A 19,996-nucleotide genomic window follows, 5' to 3' on the forward strand; every position below is an offset into this window, starting at 1 on the left:
ATGGGTTATCACGGGAGTGGGACTGGCAGCTTTCTAAGAGGAAGACAGACCTGAGCCAGCAAGCTCAGGCCCCTCACCTGGAGTTCCCCTGCGCCACCCCAGGTCTCTGCAGAGGGCCCCCTCCCCAGCTGTGCTTTCTTAACCTTAGACTTCCAAGGCTCTGGAACCATAAGAAATAAGCTCCTTTTCAAGTTACCAAGTTTCATGTACTGCTTTATAGACAGAAGAGAGACCAAGACAACTACACTGACGAGTGTTATGTGCTTCCCCTTACACCATCTCAAAGGGCACTTTATATCTGGTTATTATACAGAAACTTCTATTGCATGATTCTGGTGCTATTAAATATCTGCCAGAAACTGATTTAACCACTTCCACATTGCTTAATGAATTGGCTTAACAAGTTTGAGAACCTGGTTTCATTTAGCAGTGTATATGTCTTTGATGTGTATTTCACAACTCTTTATAACCCATATAAATGTGTGGTATTCTTATGTGGAAAAAATGTTTTCCAACAATAAAGCTAGAAAAAATGAGTGCATTTTTTTGGGGTTCTTTCAGATGCCTGGGAAGTAAAACCAAATGAAAACTGGCTTTAAAAAAAATCAGTTAAGTGTGACTCATTTAACTGGGGCATCATAGCTGAATCCAAAACCTAGAAGATAAATGTCAGTAGATTTTACTGAGTCTTTACTGGCTTTCTCCTTTCCTTTAGGTGGCTGCCTTGTTAACCGGAGCTGCTCTAGGACAGTCAGTCGTTTTCATCATCATATTTACACCCTATCCTTTCTTCAATTCCAACAGTTGGGAATGAAATTTCTCATACTGAATGAATATTGTTTTGGACTAAATGTTTGGGTACCTTCCCCACACATTGAAACTCTAACATGACAGACTGTCGTGAATAGGATTAGTGCTCTCATGAGAGACATGAAAGCTTGCAGCCATGTGAGGCTACTGTGAAGTCAGCTGTCTGCAGCCCTGCATAGGGCCTCACCAGAACCTGAGCATGCCAGCAAAATGGTCAAGCCTTCCAGCCTCCAGAACCATAAGGACTGGGATAAATCCCACCTGACCATGGTGAATGCCGCTTTCTAATGTTCTGTTAAATTTGGTTTGCTAGTATTTTGTTGAAACTTTTTGCATCTATGTTCATCAGGGATATTGGACTATAACTTTCATGTAACATTGTCATTTAGCTTGGTATCAGGGTAATGCTAGCCTCATGAATTTGGAAGTATTTCTTCTTCAATATTTTCCTGAATATTTCGAGGAGGCTATTGCTATTACTTTTTTAAATGTTTGTTGGAAGTCAGCAGTGAAGCCATCTAGTCCTAGGCTTTTCTTTGATTGGAGACTATACTGATTCAATCTCCTCACTATTGGTCTGTTCAATTTTTCTATTTCTTTAGAATTCAATCTTAGTAAGTTGTGTCCAGATTATTTTTTCTCCTAGGTTATATAATTTGTTGAAGCATAACTGTTCGTAGTACTCTCTTATGATTCTTTGTATTTCTGTGGTATCAATTGTAGTGCCTCTTCTTTTTGACTGAGTTGAGGTTTGCCAATTTTAACCTTTTTAAAAAAGAACCAACTCTTATTTTCATTGATCTCTTTCTCTGTTCTCTTTCTGCTGATTTCCTTCTGCTAACTTCGGGCTTATTGTTTTTCTATTTCCTTGAGGCGAAACATTGTTCATTTGAGATCTTTCTCCTTTTTTGACCTAGGCATTTATTACTATAAACTTCCCTCTTAAAATTGCTCCCCATAGGTTTGCTGCCTCCCATAAGCTTTGATAGGTTGGTTCCTTCTACCTCAAGATTAATATTTCCCTTTTAATTTCTTCATTGACCCATTGGTTGTTCAGCAGCATGTTTAATTTTCATGTTTTAATTTTTGAAAATTCCTGTTGATTTCCAGTTTTATGCCATTGTGGTCAGAAGAGACTTAATTTTCTTAAATTTGTTAAGACTTATTGCCTAACTTGTGATCACGGAGAACCTTCTGTGTGTACTCGAACTGTGCATTCCGCTGCTAATGAAGTGTTCTGTATGTCTGTTAGGTCCATTTGGTCTAAAGCATAGTTATCAAAGTCTGCTATTTTCTTGTTACTTTGGATGATATATCTATTATTTGAGTTTTGAAATCCCTTGTTAGTGTATTACTGTATCTCTGATTAGATCTATTAATATTTATATTTAAGTGTTCTGATGTTGATGCATATGTATAACCTGACCCCTTTATTACATAAATATTTTCCTCTTTTTATATTTTTTTGACTTGAGCATTTTGTCTGATAGATACCTGGGCTCTCATTTCTATTTGCATGGAATATCTTTTTCCATCCTTTCACTTTGTCTTTGTGTCCTTACAGGACAAGTGAATCTTACAGGCAACATATACTTGGGTCTGTCTCTAATACATATAGCCACTGCCTTTTTAGACTTGAATCCATTTATATTCCAGGTAATTACTGGTATGTAAGGACTCGCTGCCATATTATTAGTTGTCTTCTGGTTGTTTTGTAGATTTTCTTCCTCTTTTGCCATCTTGTGATTTTTTAGTGGTATGCTTTGATATTTTACTTTTTATGTTTTGTGTATCTACTATTGGTTTTTCAAGAGAGTAAAGGCAGGTCAAGTAGAAGCATCTCAGACTGAGTCATGTTTGTCTAGGGTCTCCAAGAACAAGATGTCCATGTTTAAACACATAAGAATTGTTATGGGCAATACCTATGTAAAAAGAGGGAGGCTGGAACAGACTAGGAGAGTGTTCAGACTGTGTGTAAGCCTGACACCAAGAGAAGGAGAGAGGGAAGGTAAGTTGGGTGAAGGAACCTAGATAGCTAACTTTGCAGAGGGCTCCCCAGCAGCCTCGCTAAACCTTTATTAGCCTGCACACTATCAAAGGAGTCTCCATCTCTTAAGATCAAGCCTGTGTTGGTGGCTCTGCTGAGCTCATCTGGGAATAGCTTCGGTGAGCCATGTCTTTTAGAATAAGTGCTGTGGTAGATTTCAGAGTTCAGCAGCTAAGGGCCTTAGTCACTTACACTCTCTAGTTAGAGGTCTGTGAGTCCTGTTTTCTCAAGGCCACCACAGCAGTGCAGGTCTAAGGAAAGGTCAAAAAGACTGTAGCAGGGTTCTTGCCTATAACTTCAGGAATTGTATCTTAGAATCCTCATAGTTCCCAGTGACTAGACAGGAGCAGCCCATGGGAAGAACAATCTCAGCACAAATACAGAGACTGGTTTCAGAACCAGAGGCTCAGGCTATTGGTCAATGGCCCTCTCCCTACAATCAGAACTAGAAAATGCACTCATGGTCACAAATTTCCTCCAGGCCACCATAACTCCTCCTAGATGTCTCCTGGCCTAGGGTCCTGGAGTTGAGATAAACACATACTGAGTAATTTTGTGACCTGGCATCTGCTCTCTACACATAGAAGCTAAGCACTGAAGTCCTCCAAGAACTAAGTACGATATCTGAGCATTTTCATTCTTACCAAAACATGTTCTACGCCTTCTGGGACAGTGAATAAGTTGGGACAGTGAATAAGTTGGGCCACCTTATCTTATTGAGGTAGGAGAATAAGGTTGGGAGGCAGGGAGCGTAAGGTTGATTCATGCTGACTTCCTAGAACTGAATCAAAAGGAAAACCCTGCCTCTCCACACGCGAGTAACAGAAAGATCAGCAGCTACTCCCTTTGCGAACCCCTGCTTTCCACTGCATTGCAAATGAAAAATGGAAAGTTTCTCTGATTGTTCCCCTCGCACAACCAGTCAGACGGTCACAAGCCTAGCCTTCATTTGCACTGCAGTACAACTTTGTAACTTAACCCTCAGACCAGTTGCCTTTCGCATCCAATTGGACTGGTTGCAAGTCACTACTCATTTACATAGGGTGTAACTAAGTAATCAATGAAAAGCCTCTAGAGGGTGTTTAAACCCCCCAAAATTCTGTAACCCACACTTGAACCAGTGGCTTCAGCCTCCTCCCACTATGTGGGGTATACTTTCGTTTCAATAAATGTTTTCATTGCTTCATTTTCACTGCTGTGTGTATTTTGTCCAATTCTTTGTTCAAAATGCCAAGAACCTAAACAACTCATAGTCAAGACCCTCTGCCGTTAACACTGTCTCTAAAACAGCATTTTCTCTCTGCAGATCCCATGGAATTATCTGAATTATTCTTCCTTTTTCCATAAAAGAATGGCTTCTCCTACCTAGGATTGTTTCCTGACCCTCCTCTCCAGATGCTGATTTGAGAGGTGTTTCTCAGTATTTTCACATGCTAAATTCCATTAAAGTCGGCTTCCTAGGAAATCATCAGTAGGGAGACCAGGAAGTCCCACAACAGGCCACCTGCAATCTGGAGAACCAGGGAAGTTAGTAGCATGGCTCAGACCAAGTCCAAAAGCCTTAGAACCAGGGAAGCTGAATGTATCACCTGCAGTCTAAAGGCCTGAAATCCTGGGGGGTCCAGGGGAATAGGGAAGTGGGGGCACTGGGAAAATTCTCACCAAGTCTCACAGTCCAAAGGCCAGATAACCTGGACTTGTGATTTCCAAAGGCAGGAGAAGAGTGTCCTAGCTCCAGGAGAGGGAGCAAGGACAAACTCACCTTTCCTGATTTTGTTCCATTTGGGCCCTCAGGTGACTGGATGAAGCATGTTCACATTGAGGCCTGATCTTCCCCATTCAGTCCACTGATTCGCATGCTAATTCCATCTAGAAACAACCTGACATACCAGAAAAATGCTTTAGCTATATAGATGTCCCCTAATTCAATCAAGCTGACCCCTGAAGTTAGCCATCATCCTACGTGAAAGATAATGAAAACTCCATCTCATTTTAATGCCAAAATAAATTGGAGTTATCAAACTTTTATAATTTAAGCTTTTATAATAAAGAGTATACATACAGGTTATTTGGGCTGTAAGGTACATGAATGTGCTTTGGTCAAGGAATAGGCCGAGGCAGACATTCAGGCCTGCATGACCCAGCGAGTTTGGCATGCAGGCACACACCTGCACTTGTTATATAACCTGTTTAAGTCCATACGTGGCTCTGAACCACTATTGTCTGATTGTCAAAAGGTATAATTGTCCTGCTAATGCTGCACAGGGGCTCTTGGGGCTTGGCTGAGGTCAGCATCGCTTGACATGGGTGTGCTGCTGCCCAGAGAGAGTGAGCCAAAGCTGTCCATCTTCCAGATGGACAGTGGTGAGCCAGGACACAGCTTGTGACCAAACAGAAAAAAAGTGTAAGCTGCTGACGCTAAAGGCAAGGGAGAGCTGGTGGCTAAGGGGAGCTTCCAGACTAAGCAGCTGAGACAGGGTGGACAGTATAAAAAAGCTAGTGTGAGTAAGCTGTGTAAAAAAGCTGCTGCCAAATAAAACCATATTCACCTGCCTATGGCCTGAGTGTTCTTTCTGCTCATCCACCCACCCCCTCCAGAGCACAGCATAGACTAGAACCTGACCCTGGGCTTGACATTTGGTGTAGTCATGGACCTAACAAGGCTGTATTGCATGATGCTGAGGCTAGGGGTCCCAACAACCCATTACCCAGGCAATGAGCATAGTGTACAACAGGGGATTCTTCAACCCACAGTCCCCTCCCTCCCATCTAATCCCGTGTCTGTTGCAATCTTTCAGTTCTCATGGATTCAATGTTTAGCTCCCACTTGGAAGTGAGAACATGTAGTTTCAGTTATCAAATATTTTAATCATAAAAGCCAAAAGTACTAAAGTAAGCAGAAATTTTAATATATAAATTGAGAAAGGCTTTTTAATTATGAGAGAATTCAGAAGGCACACATTTTCAAGTGGTGAAATTTTCAGGTCTTTAAAAAACATCTGTCTACAACAAACAGTAAAAACAAAGGAAAACAACCTAAGGGAAATATTTGCAACCCAAATAAGTGACTTGGTAGTATATAAGCAACACCAATAAATCAAAAAGCATATGACCAGACATTTCACAGAATAATAAATGTGAATGGCTTTTCATCATATAAAATGTTTAAGGGAAATTATCAACACAGTAAGTGCAGAACTCAGGTGATCTACTTGGTTGCCTTTTTATTCAACTGTGCCAGACATATTGCAAAGGGCTTGACTTCTTAGGGCTGGGAAGATATCAGGCATGTCAGACCAAGAGGGACGGACAACCTGCTGAGGGTGGGGGAATTTAGAACAGCCATAGAAAAGAAAAATTCCAGTTGCAACCACAGGTAAACTGTAGCCATGGAGGCTGTGGGTTGATCTTTTAAGTCTTCCTCACAGTAAGCCATCGATGACAGCCACGGAAGAGCTGCTCCCTAAGCTGATTTGACACCTAGATGTGGCTGATGGTAGGTTCTCAGGGCTATGTGTCTCCAAGCTCTACTATGGGGACCCATCGTTGATGGAAGACATGAGATGCCTTGCTCTGAAGTCCTGAGCTGTGAGATCACACCTCCTGTGGTCTACTCCAGCCAACGACTGAGCCCTGTGGGGATACTGAGGCAGGATGGTCCTGGAGGCAGCCTCCTCTGATGGTCAACTGGAGCTCAGTCCTCCCAAGTGGACTTGATGAAATTTGCTTATACTTCCCTGGTCAGACTTTAAACTGCTGTGTGGTGTCCTTCTACTCCACTCCCTATTTTACCTTGCTTTCTCTAATAAAATTCTTGCCCCTTTAATGTGCCTTGGCCACTCAGAGGACCCAGACAGGTCAAGTGGGAGAGAAGCAGAAACAAAACTGATTCTGCCTTCTCAAGCACTTTGAGTTTATCTTAGAAGACTCACACTCCTCTTCCCATGGGGGAGGCTACAGTGGGTCAGCTCATTCACACTTTGAGACCAAGAAGCCATTTGCAATGGGGCCAGCTGGCCTTGTGGTATGGAAGCCCATATAGTATGGTTAATCCAGAATTTCTAAAATGAACATTATGTTTCCTTAGGATATGGCTGTGACTAAGGCAGTATTGAATTCCCATTTTTCTAGTCAGGCACCTTGGTTTTCTGTTGTTCAATGTCATGCCTGAAAGAAGTGGATGAAACATCTGTATCACTTAAAAATAGTGAAATGGTAACACCCTTAGCAGTGAATGAGTCCACAGCTATAGGAGTGGTCTCACGGAATCAAGACCCACAGTAGGTGGGTAGGTGGGTAGGTGGGTAGGTGGGCAGGTGGGCAGGTGGGCAGGTGGGCAGGTGGGCCTGTGACCCTGTGAAGTCCATCCAGCCAGGTAAGCAGGTGTGAGGAAACCTTGACATACACACACCCACTTCCAAACCTGGGCCTGAGATTTGGACTAGGAGGGTCCCGATTCTATGCTGGCTTGCTTGCTTCACCTGTAGGACCCCTGGAGAGTTTCCCATGGACACAAAAGTAAGTTGGCTAATATATCCAATGCCCATGATTATTATTTCTATTATTTTCCATGACCTTTCCCCCTCAAGGTCTTGAAATCTTGGGGGCTCCAGGAAGGGAGGGAGGGAAGTGGGGACACTGCTAAAATTCTCACCAAATTCTCACCAAGTCTCACGTATACCTTGAAAACATGTGATGTAAAGATCTCAAGGGGAAAAGGTCAGTGTTTTCACTAGGAAAGTCCCATAGGGAGCCAGGGACGCTCCTGGCTGAGCTGACCCACCCTGCTCCTCCCCTCAACACCTTCTTCCCCAGCTGCCCACCCTACCTGCATTAGCATACAAAGCATGATCTCACAGGCAAGACGCTGAGGACCCAACCTAGTATTCTTCCCTGGAAAGCACTTAAAAACACTGTGTGCAGAATTAGGTTTTTCCAGTAAGGAAAATTATCATCAAAATCTTTTCCTTTTGGGTTTCCCCTTAATCTATTCCAAATTGAGAGTAAGTACATACATAGAACAATTTGTGTTGAACACTTTGTGTTGTGTGAAGGTAGGTATGCCTTCAAGTTATGGAAATAGAAGTTTTTTGTTCCAAATAGACTAACAGGCTCATGTCACCTTAGGGGAGGTTTTCTTGTTCCTGTTATTTTTATCTGCTATATTAGTAACATGTATTTGGAAACAAGTCAGTTTTTCTATCCATGTAAGACATTTCTATCGCACACGAGATAAAAAGAAAGCCACATCTGCTCTCCTTGCACCCATGAACCAGGCTCAGTTCCCATCTTCTCTGCTCTCTGTCCTCTGCTCCGGGAGGCCCAGGTGACTTTGCCACAGCTTCTGTTGCCCTGTGGCCTGTAAGCGCTGGGAGATACAAAGGACATCAGGACACCCCAAAATCTGGGAAATGGTCTTGCTATTGCTAAGCCAGACTTGACCACCTGTCTAGAACCAAGTAAAGAGCCTTGGAATATAAGTAGCAAAGAGACAGCAGCCATACTTTCAGATGGCCCAGGCTGCTCTGAGGCAGCCACTTTGTCTTGTGACGAGCAGGTACTGTGAGATCTACAAAGAACACCCCGGAAGCCAGGGAATCAGACAAGGTGGTCAACTAGATGCAGTCAGTTGGAAAATGTGTCACTGAGGGACAGGGTCATCGGGAAGACTGGTGCATACCGAGCAGATCTTCAGCAGGCAGGCGTCAAAGGGGATGGCAAGCAGACACAGATGCTGGGCTGAAGCGGAAGGAAGTTGGGAAAACCTGCGCAGGACTACCGTGTACCAGGACTCACTGCTGGCCCCTTAATGACTCCTGGGAATGGGATGATTCGAACAAGCAAGGAGTGACCCCCTCTTGGCATGGACTTCTGAAATGTGGGCAGGAGGAGAACCCCCACCTTCAACAGATCCTTGAGCTAGCAGGGAGCGCCACCTAGAGAGGTGGTAGGGGCAGAACTCCAGGCTGTGTGGATTCCAAAGGATTTGTTGCAGGAGTATCTGTAGTGGAGCACAGCCAGGGACACCCATTCCCCCAAGGCTCACCTTGCCCCCCTCCCCAAGAGACTTTAGCCATAGGGGGATTGTCCAACCTAAATGATGCCAGGTGATCCTGCCTATGAGATGAGGGCCAGCCTGATCTCAACATTGTCGCTAGACTCTCCTGGGGCCCCAGCCTGGCCATGCCTGCTTGCACTGCAGCATGACTCCATTCTCATCTGGAAGCTTGACTAGGGAGAGAGAGTCCACTTCCAAGATCCCTCGGGTTTTTGGCAAAATTTCCTTGTGATTAAGCTAAGTCAGAAAGGGAGAGAATCTCTGTACACACTGATCTCTGACTTTACAGGAAGCCCAAGATCTCTTTTAAAGGTCTTCTGATTAAGTCAGTCTCATTCAAAATAATCTTGTTTACCTTAACTGATTTGGGGTCTTAATTACATCTGCAAAATCCCTTCACCCCTGTCATGTGACATGGCCTAGTTAAGGTCCTAAACATCAGGTGACAGATTATGATGTCATCACAGAATTCTGCCTACCATGGCAAGAGTTCCCTAACACTGTCTTTAGTTAGCCAGTGACCATAGTGAAGAATCCACTTTTTGCTGCTTATGGAAGGCCATCTGGAAGAACATCTGAGGTATAAGAAAGCGATAGCTTCCAAAGGTCAAGTGAAACAGGGTAAATTGAGGCATAACAGAAACTTAGAAGTGACCCAGGTGGTTGAAGTATTGTACTTCCAAAAGTATCACATCAGCAAAGCCAAAGTGTGCCCATCGGGGCTGTGCAGTCTTAATAGCTGAAGAGCACTGAACAATGTTCAGCAAGATCATGTAATCAAATTGGGCTACCTGGAGAAACTGACTCTAACTTGATTCAGTAGTTCAAGAACTGTCACATCCAACTGAGAAACCAGCAACACAACTTCAACAATGGCCACCATAAGCAACATCAAGTTAGCTTGAGTGAAGGAGGAAGTAGTCCTCCTATCCACAGCTGCAAATGTTTGTCCCCCGAGCCCTGGAATGTTGCACACCTAGGACTCTGATACATCCTAGTCTTCCAATACTGAGCAACAGAGAAGCTGGTACCTCTGTTTTGGAATTCCTCATGGGATTCTGCATCTCATGATGACTACTACACCTATGTGGGGCTCTCCAAAACTTGCCGAGTCTCCATTTCCTGTAATGTAGATCAATTTGTACAACCCTATACCTTACCTAGGGAAGACAATTCTAGTATCCTAGAATTATTTCTCCCCAAAATGTCCCATCGGAGATGAACTGGCACTGTTCTTCAGCGTGGAAACCTCTGAGAAAGGTCTGTAATCCAGGTACCTTTCTTGGGTATATATGAGCCTAAACAGACTAACACCCAAGGATTGATCCCTTCCTATATTAAAAAACAAACAACAACCTGCCCACATTTGTCTTCATGTTGAGTGTCTGCTCACCCAAATTTCTAAATTATGCACAGCCATCAGGTGATTGAGACTAGCAGAAACTAGCCAGTTTTTCTCGGCTCCCAGTTTGCCCTTAAGCTGAGCTTACCTCAGTGAAGTATCCCAAATAGATTCAATATAACTTGATTTTTGCTGCTCCTCATTTATCTGTTTCAAAACTTAGAGTACTATTGAGGCTGGGGGATATCAACATGCAACTTAATAGCCTTCCCTACTAGATGTTTATAAATAGCTCTGAAGTTGCATGCTAACATAAATTTTCCATTTTTAGGAAGCTATTGTGATATTGTTGTAAACTTTGACAAAGAGACCATTAGGTTGCATGTTTATATTTTAGGCATATATTAAGAAGATAGAAAAATTTTGGAAATCACAGTTAATAAAAGTACTTCATAGAATATTGAAAATGCAGGTGAAGCAGTTTTACAGAAAGAATGAAAAGACAGCAAGAGTAAAACAAAGTCTTAATAAAGGTGGGTTCAAGTTAGATTAACAAAAGTTCCAGGTATTTAGAAAAAGGCAGATTATTAAATAATGCAAGAAAGCCTCTAAAAAAATGAAGGGCATGGGTACCCAACACAAATGGAAAAATAGACTTCAAAAGTCTATTTTTGTAAAACTTGAGGATACCAAAAAATAAAACTTCCATTTTTTTTCCCCAAACGAGAATGGCAGAGAGAGAAGGTGTAGAGAAAAGAAGGGGACTAATACAATTCAAACAGTACTCTTCAAAATTTTGTCCTCCTAAAATAGTAACTACATGAGAATTCGAACTTCTAAAGAAAATTATTGGGCATATTAATAACATACATGATTGTGTGAGAAATGAATTGCTTTGGGCAAGCACAAGGAAAGGTAGAATTTTGGAATGCATTTCTCCATTGAGGAACCTTGAGTTAGACCTGAAGGTTCCATGAGTTCTGAGTATCAAAAGGAGAGGAAGGTCTTAAATATGAGTTTTTGGGGAACAGTGTTCTAATAACCTTATGCATTGTCACTGAATAGTCACAGAAAAACAGTTCTCATGACAAAGTGTTTTCACTGGACTCAACCCTGCCTCAGCCTCCCAAAGTGCTGGGATTACAGGCATAAGCCACTGTGCCCAGCCTGTGAATCAACAATGGTTATCTTCTCTTGGTGACAATTTGCCCTGTTTCCTACAGATTATATTTCAGATCACAGGCCTGTTGAGACTCATCAGAAACTGACACTTAAACATGAAAAAGATTGATGTTTTAACCTTAAATGTGCTGCTTCCCACTAGTGCTTCAAATGTAAAACCTAAGAACACAGTCAGAAACACTTGAGAGAAATTCTCATACCAGATCTGGACAGGCCAATGAAAATGCAGGATCCAAGAAGGGGTCAACTCTCAGACAGTAAATTCCAACCCAAAACCTGGAGATCCTAAGAACAAAATATTCACTACACCCTGCTTCTTGAGGATTTGTACGTGATAAGCTTGTAGTTTGTAATATAAGTGTGACAAATTAGTTCTTCTAAGTCCACCAACATTTAATTTCCCTTAGGCATGTTGTTCCACCCTAAATTGTTTGTACACATTTTGTACTCAGTCCTGGGCATCATGCCCCACCACCTCATTCTCACGCCCGGCTTGCTGTCCTCCTCCCCTCTGCCTAGGAAACCATTTTCCTAGGCAGTCCACCTCCTCTAGGCCAAGACTGGAGGATGACAACACAGGTGCAATGCATCACAATGTTCTTCAGTTTCTAGCACATAAGCTAAGAAAGGCTGTGATGAGTGAAGCTTTGTTCCCACCAAGCAACTTTGAGATATCAAACGATATCTGCTCCACAAGATTAATTTGTTTTTTCTAACTTGTATTTTTTTTCCTAGATGCTTGCCATCCTTTTCAGGGCAAGATAAGGAAATACAAAAATATGCATTAAAAAACACCCTCAGAGCAGTGAGAATATCTTAACTGAAAGACATTGTGACTAAAATTTGAGAATGGCAGGAAGAGAACAAGTCAATATATATGCAAATCAAATAGCCACTATAAAAACCCAAAGGACAACAAGAGTAGTCACCTTAAGGATGCTATTAAAAAAAATCTCATACTCAAAAAAATTTTTTTAAATTAAGATATATAGATACATAATCAATACCCTCCTCCTATATAAGATTTGATATTACCCAACTGAAGAACGTAAAGTTATAAAATGAATTTAGCAAAAATATGGTACTATGTAAAAATATATGGGATAAATAGAATATGACTGAAGATTGCAAAGATTTCGTGATGACCAAAAACCACAAAAACTAAAAGGAGGAAGAGAAGAGAACATAGTGAATTTGCATCAATCATTCAAACATCTCCCTCCTCCTGTACCCCCAAAGTATAAGTAGAGAGGTAAGACTTTCAGGCATTTGGATTCAGGGCACCCTCCATGGCCCTGAATGTGTGGTTCAAATGCTTATGGATGCTTCTCTGCTAAGGTAACTAATTTAACTAAGTTACAGATGTCATCAGAAGGGAACAGCAATAGGTAATGGACCAGTTCTTCTCTGTATTATGTATTGATAAAATAGTTCACTTCTGCTATAACAAAACTTTATCCTTAATTAGAATCTAGATTTATATAGATTCAATTGAGAATTCAGAACATCAAAATAATTACTCAGTAGAGGACTATAAAAACATCAGGTACATACACAGTGCTATACTCTCAATCTAGTTAAACCTGAAGAATACTATACTCTTCATGATATTTGGAAATACTAAATACAGTCTATTTTGTCTTTCAAGAAAACATTTAATCCAGAAGAACTCCAAGATTTCAGATTTAACAATTTCATGATGGAACCCATCAACTTTTATAGAGGACAGCAAAAGGGAAAACCACTCCGTGAGATAAGTTGCTCATGACACCTACCATAACCATCCCTGTGACTTTTTGGGAGGCCAGAAGCCTACAGATATTGATTCTACATCATGAGAACACATGAAGCAATATGTTTTCCTAAAGATAGAGAAGAGAGAAGAGAGAAGAGAGAAGAGAGACTGGGAAAGGTGAGTAGAAGGGTGAGGATGAAGAGAAGTAGGTTAAAGAGTACATACAATTAGATGGAATAAATTTGCGTTTGCTAGAGTAGGATGACTATAGTTAAGAATATATTGTACTTCAGTCACAGACATCCTAAATACCCTGACTTGACCACTATACATATTTACCCCCATGAATTTGTTCAAAAACAATGTTTTTCTACATGGACAAATCTTTTAGTTTACTTTCAACCAACTCATTTCAAAGAAAATCAGAGCTGGTAGCACAAAGGACATGCCTGCATCAAGACCTCCCAGTCATTTAACTATTCCCTACATGTGGAGCTCAGCCTGAGATCATTAGGGGAGAAGGAAAAGCACTTTGTCAGAGGTGAGGTCTGTCAAATGTTAGCCCTGAGCACAACACTTCTGGACTCTTGCCCCCCAGCTCTTCACCATCCAAAGAGTCTTGGCAGAAATAGTTGGAAGCCTGAGATCTGAGAACCATCGATGTGTAGCCCAGGGGGAAAACCATGGTGAACCAGGCCCACAATAAATATTGCCTTGTAATCTACAACCCCTGGAACTTCCTTGAGGGTATAAATACATCCATCAGAAGAGTTAGGTGATGAGAAACCTTATCTGGACCATCCCAAATAACCTTGTCTTGAGACGGACCTTCACATGGAAGGATCAAGAGCATCAGACCAAGGTCAAAGCATGACAAAGGCTATGTCCCGCAAGGCTGAGCTGATGGGATCAAATACCTCAACACAGAGGTGGGCAGAGTTAAAGCCAAGTACATGGGGCAGCACCTTCTACTCAAGACAGCAGTGTGTGACCCAGGAACCTGAGTGAGGATGGCCAGGGACTACAATAAGGAGGGTTTCAAACATCTCATTCTTCCTTCTCATTCAATCCCTAGCATTTTTACATTAGAGAATAGTGTGAACTTTGATAGGCTTCCTAGAATCCATGGCAGCTAAAGAAAGTAGGACATACGAAAGAATAAGTTCTTTTCACTAAAAAAGAAGTACATTGATCATTCACATTCAAATGAGATGTAGACAGTTCTTAGAGTTCAAAGACCGGAAAAAAGAATACCTTAACAAAACTAAGTGTTAGCACTTCAGATCATATTTTCCCTTAAATTGTAGTTTTTTTGCCAATAAAACGCAACAGTTAACATATTAAAATATTCACACTAGGGTGGAAATCTGATGTGCTTGACTTCTCAGTGAAGCATGAGAGTTGCAGAATATTTCTACAAGGTTTATCTTACATTAATTCATGGCAGACAAAGTAGATCTGACATATGATGTAGGTAAATTTTACACACAGACACACACCGTTTTTGGAGAAAGCATTAAAATTTAGAATACAAGTCATCCTTTAAATTCCATACATTGTCAAAGGTTTGCATCCTGAGGCATTTAATTCAAGCAGGCAGTGAAGAAGGCAGAGATGGGAACATGCCTAAACGGGAGTCAGAGCTATGTAAAGAATCTCCTCCCAGGAGAGGTAGAAGTCCCCACCACAGGAAGATGGAGCAGGGAGCTACTTGCTGCAGTCAAACACAGACTGTCCTAGTCCACGGTATGTTGCTATGAAGGAATTCCTGAGGCTGGTTATTTTATGTGTTTTTTTGGCTCATGGTTCTGCTGAATGCACATGCAGCGTGGCACTGGCATCTGCTCAGCTTCTCATGAGGGCCTCAGCCTGCTTCCACCTAAGGCAGGAGTAGGAGAGCTGGCATGTGCAGTGATTACATGATGAGGAAAGCAGCAAGAAATCCAGGGGGTGATGCCAGGCTTCTGTTGCCGATTGGCTCTGGCAGAAACTAACAGAGCAAGGATTCACTCCCTACCTATAAATAGGGCATTAATTTACTCATGGGAAATCCACTTTCATCACTCACACACCTCCCATTAGGTCCACCTTCAACATAGAGGATCAAATTTTAATATGAAGTTTGGAGGGATCAAACATCTCCTCCAAAGGTAGGAGATCCCATCCCTCCTCTGCTGAGACAGGGAAACCAGATGGTGTGACATTCTACTGTAAAAACTGTTGCCTCATGCCATATCACCTGCCTCTGGATCCATTTGTTTCTATGCAAAGTCACGTGTCTGCAGTGAGGGGTAATGATGCCTTGGGAGAGATGTAACTACAAAGAATTTGAAAAAGTTGGTGGACAGATGACCGGACTCTCTTCCACCCTGAGGGACTGTCTGAGACGCATTCTACATACACCTGTATTCCCAGTGGAGCTCAGCTGCCATCAGCCTAGAAGTGACCAGCTCAATGCTGTGCCCCTCACTGGTTGTTCATCCCACCCCATCTCATGTTCACCACTCCCTCCTGAGCTCCTTGGGATTACCTCCAAATACAGTAGTTGCCTAAAGTCCACATTTCAGATTCTGAATTCAGCAATCCAACCCAAGCTATTACTTCCATTTTTTCATTGGCCAGACTTAAAGGAAAAAAAAATCAAAGTTACTTATATCAAGAATGTAAACTAGGACCTGTCTTTTTAATGTATCTAGGTTAGGATGTTAGGATAAAATTTAAGGAGATTTATTCAATTAAAATTTCAAAATTATTTGCATAAATGCCTGAAAAACACAATAAGTCTCATATAAACTGTGTTAGAATATACAGCTTCTCTACCCCCCAAATTTTAAAGCCTTCCACCAAAACCACTCTATGAATGAAGGCTTCTCAATTGTCTCCCAAATCATTCTATGAGACTCCATTTCACTGGAATATTTTCAGATTTGAAGCAAAGTTCAGGGTAAGACACAGTTGTAGCATCACCCCCCAAAAATTTCTAAGCTCCCACTTACCCCGACTTGAAGCTCAGCACACTCCAGGACCTAGTGAGGGTCCTCCCCTCATCACCCCTCTCTAGTGGGGCACTTTTTTTTTTTGGAGACTTGCTCTGTCACCCAGGCTGGAGTGCAAAGGCATTATCTCAGCTCACTGCAACCTCTGCCTCCTGGGTTAAAGCAACTCTCCTGCCTCAACCTCCCAAGTAGCTGGGACTACAGGTGCATGCCACTTCGTCCAATTTATATGTATTTGTATACATACACACACATACACACATTTATATTTATATACAATTTATATACATATGTTTATAGTTATTTATTTATTTTTTGACAGTTTTGCTCTTGTTGCCCAGGCTGGAGTGCACTGGTGTGATCTCAGCTCACTGCAACCTCCACCTCCCAGGTTCAAGCAATTCTCCTGCCTCAGCCTCCAAAGTAGCTGGGATTATAGACATGCACCACCACGTCTGGCTAATTTTGTATTTTTAGTAGAGACGGGGTTTCACTATGTTGGTCAGGCTGGTCTTGGACTCCTGACCTCATGATACACCTGCCTTGGCCTCCCAAAGTGCCGGGATTATAGGCATGACCCATTGCACCCAGCTGGTGTGTACTTTCCTTAAACATATACCCAAATTTAAGGATATGCAAACTTTCCTGTCAAGTGATTCCTAGTCCCACACCAGGGCACTAAACACCTTATTCACACTTAGATCAAGGTCTCCCTGTCCATCCCATACCTTCTTAGATCAATATGGTGATCTGGAATCAGGTCTCCAGACATGGTATCAGGGTATGTGCCATACTAGTCAAACCTTGTCAGGAATAAAGGAGTACAAACCTGTACGACCCTGCAGCTAAGAGGATGAATCCCCACTAAAGGCCAATAATGGCCAAGACAATGCCCAGTTAGAAGTCCTCAGGTAAGCACCTCTGCCTGAGATGAAAATGGCAAGAATGAATCAATTTGAAATGAGCATAAACATCATGAACTGAAATTTCCAAAAGAGGGTATTATTTGGGTTTTCTATGAATGAAACTGAAAATCAAAGATCTTCCCACAAAGTATCCAATAGGCCTATATAACTTCGCCACTGGATTCTGCCACCAGATATGATACCAGTCACACACCAATTATTCCAGACAATGTAAAAAGATGGGAATATTTATCAAAAGGTTGCTTTCCCTTGGCAACCTAGTGGGTTCACTAGAACAGCAGGCAGCATCCTCACCATCTCTGTTTTAGACAAACTATACACTCACATCTCGGAGTGGACTATGAGGTTTCTGCTCATTAGTTGCAGGTTGCAGGGGAGCATAGTATCACAAGAGGCTGGTTAAGTCTGACCGATGGCTGACAAAGTTCCCTCCTCCAATTTGGAATATTCCCTATCCTCCCTTATGGCTACCTCTGTTCCAATTGTCAGAACCACCTAGCCCAAAAAACGATGTCCAGTACAGACATCAAAGAGTCCTAGACCAGGAATGCAAGACCAGTAGCTGCTTCCACATCAGAGCCCCAGCTCACACTTGTGACCCAAGGAGACTGGCAGACCCACCACTCCCCGCACCATGGGAATAGGGATATCAGAATTCTGTTCCTTTGATCAGAGACTGAGCCCTTCTCTCCCAGACGGCAAGGTGCTATTGTTAAGGTGACCAAGATTGTTCCATGCGTTTGTGAAAGCCTGGGACTAAAGGCATCAAAAGAGAAAGGCAGATGCTTCCAGCACCATGTGTTCTATCAGTCCTTCACCTCCTTTGAGTGGGCTTCCAAGATGCTGCACCTACCACTGACTTGAGAAACTACCAAAGATATCAATCTCTCACCAAGAATGCCTGCTCATTACAAGATAAGGGGTGACTCAAGAGTATCATCTGCTAAACTTTCTAAGAGAAACTGGAGTTTGAAGCAGATATGGGTCACTTCATTAACAGTGAGGACACATCAGTACACAGGCATGAGAGGAGAGTCCCTTTGCTCTCTGATCTTCGAGGTAGACCAATGAAATCCTTCCCTTAGTGCTCTCTAACCTGAGATGACCCTAGAAACAGGGCCCTGGCACAAAGGTGTCAGTGTATGGGCCCTACGAAAAATAAGGCAGCTGTTCCTCATCTACTTGCAGAAGGATTTGGTCCTCAGTTCTCTTCAGAGGTAAAGACACTCAGCCAAGTCCTGAAGGAATTTCAGGCCAGAGGATGGACTGCACCAGCCCCACAGTGTTGGCAGACTGCCATGAGTTGTCCTGAGAGTGGACCCAGTTTCTGGAACTGGGCTGCTGAGAAGTCTGCCAACTCCAAGTGGTGCTATTATCCTGGGTGGATGGAACCAATTGAAGGAAAGAATTTTCAGGATAGAATCTGAGGAAGCACCTGTCAGTGTATAGCTACTCACTGGACAACTCTCATTAGGGCCCCCGTAGGAGGCTCCATCAACCTCTTAGCACCCAGCCTCACCTGGCCCTTAAGAGATCCCAACTTGTGTGACCACTAGTAACTGAAGTGACAGGATATTTTAACATCCATCATATTGGATTAAGTTTCTGTGAAGGGTACAGCTGAGTCTTTCAACATTTCCTTAGTATGTCGGATCAGACAGAGCTTCCACTGTCTAGATATATGTTTACCAGCCCAACAGGACAGGAAACAAATTGGACACACTACAGAAAGGCTATCATCTGGTCAGACTCAGTGGTTATCTTATAGAAATATGACCAGTCATAATCACAACCTTACATGGCAATGCCTGAGAGTATCCCCTGATGCATCACATGAGGGATTTGTGGGAACCACTAAGAGCTGCTGCACACATGCTCCAGGGTGGGGCAGCCTTCACTGGGATGAGCTCCATGAAGGGCTCAACTATGAGTCAACCTAAGAGCAACCTGTGTTCAGATCAGAGACTCTGCACACCTTAGAGCACTCAGGGAAGATGCAGCTATGATTTGGATTAGTAAAATGACTGCTTTCATTGCTTGTGTTCCTACTGCCTGTTCAATTGAAGAAAAGGCATAGGCCAGGTGCAGTGGCTCACACCTGAAATCCCAGCACTTTGGGAGGCCAAGGCGAGCAGATCATGAGGTCAGGAGATCGAGACCATCCTGGCTACCACGGTGAAACCCCATCCCTACTAAAAAATATAAAAAATTAGCCAGGCATGGTGGTGGGCACCTACAGTCCCAGCTACTCAGGAGGCTGCGGCAGGAGAATGGTGTGAACCTGGGAGGTGGAGCTTGCAGTAAGCCGAGATTGAGCTACTGCACTCCAGCCTGGGCGACAGAGCAAGACTCCATCTCAAAAAAAAAAAAAAAAAAAAAAAAGAAAAGAAAAAGAAAAAAAAGGAGAAAAGGCACAGTAAGCAAAAGAAATGTTTGCATTTCAGTCACTCAAACACCTTGTTTCAAGGGGCTCCTCCTCAGAGCAGGGTGAAAGGTGGTTAGGACTTCAGGCATTTGGGTTCAAGGTGACCTCCGTGCCTGTCATTTGTGGTTCAAACACCTAAGTGTTCTCATTCTCAGAGAAACCACAAGCAATGGGAAATAAAAGGCTGCCATCTGAAGGTTCTGCCACTTTAAGATACTTAATCTACATATCTTGAAGACAATCTTTGAGCAATAATCCTATGGTAGCACATTCAAGAGCCAGAGATTTTGGAGCCCAAGTGCATCCATCTTGGGGCAACATCGGAGAAACCAGGCTCAAAGTAAACATTGTGCATGTAACAGCTGCCTGTGGACATGTCTAGAGAGTAATCAGAGCTAAAGTCTCTCCCAAAGTAACCAGAGGGAGAGAATCTCACATGGACCATGTGAGATTGAGAAGATGGAGAAGATCTGCT

General features: G+C 42.6%; 1 long non-coding RNA gene across 5 annotated transcripts in view; it reads right to left on the reverse strand.

The window, feature by feature from the left end:
- Positions 1 to 16,314, reverse strand: part of LOC103884209 — a 36,689-nt gene extending 20,375 nt beyond the window's left edge. For 3 of the 5 annotated variants that reach the window (XR_002521925.2, XR_002521927.2, XR_002521923.2), the window contains exons 1-2: positions 8,538 to 16,314; positions 4,620 to 4,737 (exon numbers count right to left, since the gene is read on the reverse strand). This is a non-coding gene — a long non-coding RNA (uncharacterized LOC103884209). The remainder of the gene's footprint in view (positions 1 to 4,619; positions 4,738 to 8,537) is intronic. The other 2 variants (XR_002521924.2, XR_002521926.2) reach the window with 2 other exon arrangements.
- Positions 16,315 to 19,996: the final 3,682 nt, after the last annotated feature.

Source organism: Papio anubis, chromosome 3 (assembly GCF_008728515.1).
Source record: "Papio anubis isolate 15944 chromosome 3, Panubis1.0, whole genome shotgun sequence".
In the NCBI taxonomy this organism is placed as follows: Eukaryota; Metazoa; Chordata; class Mammalia; order Primates; family Cercopithecidae; genus Papio; species Papio anubis.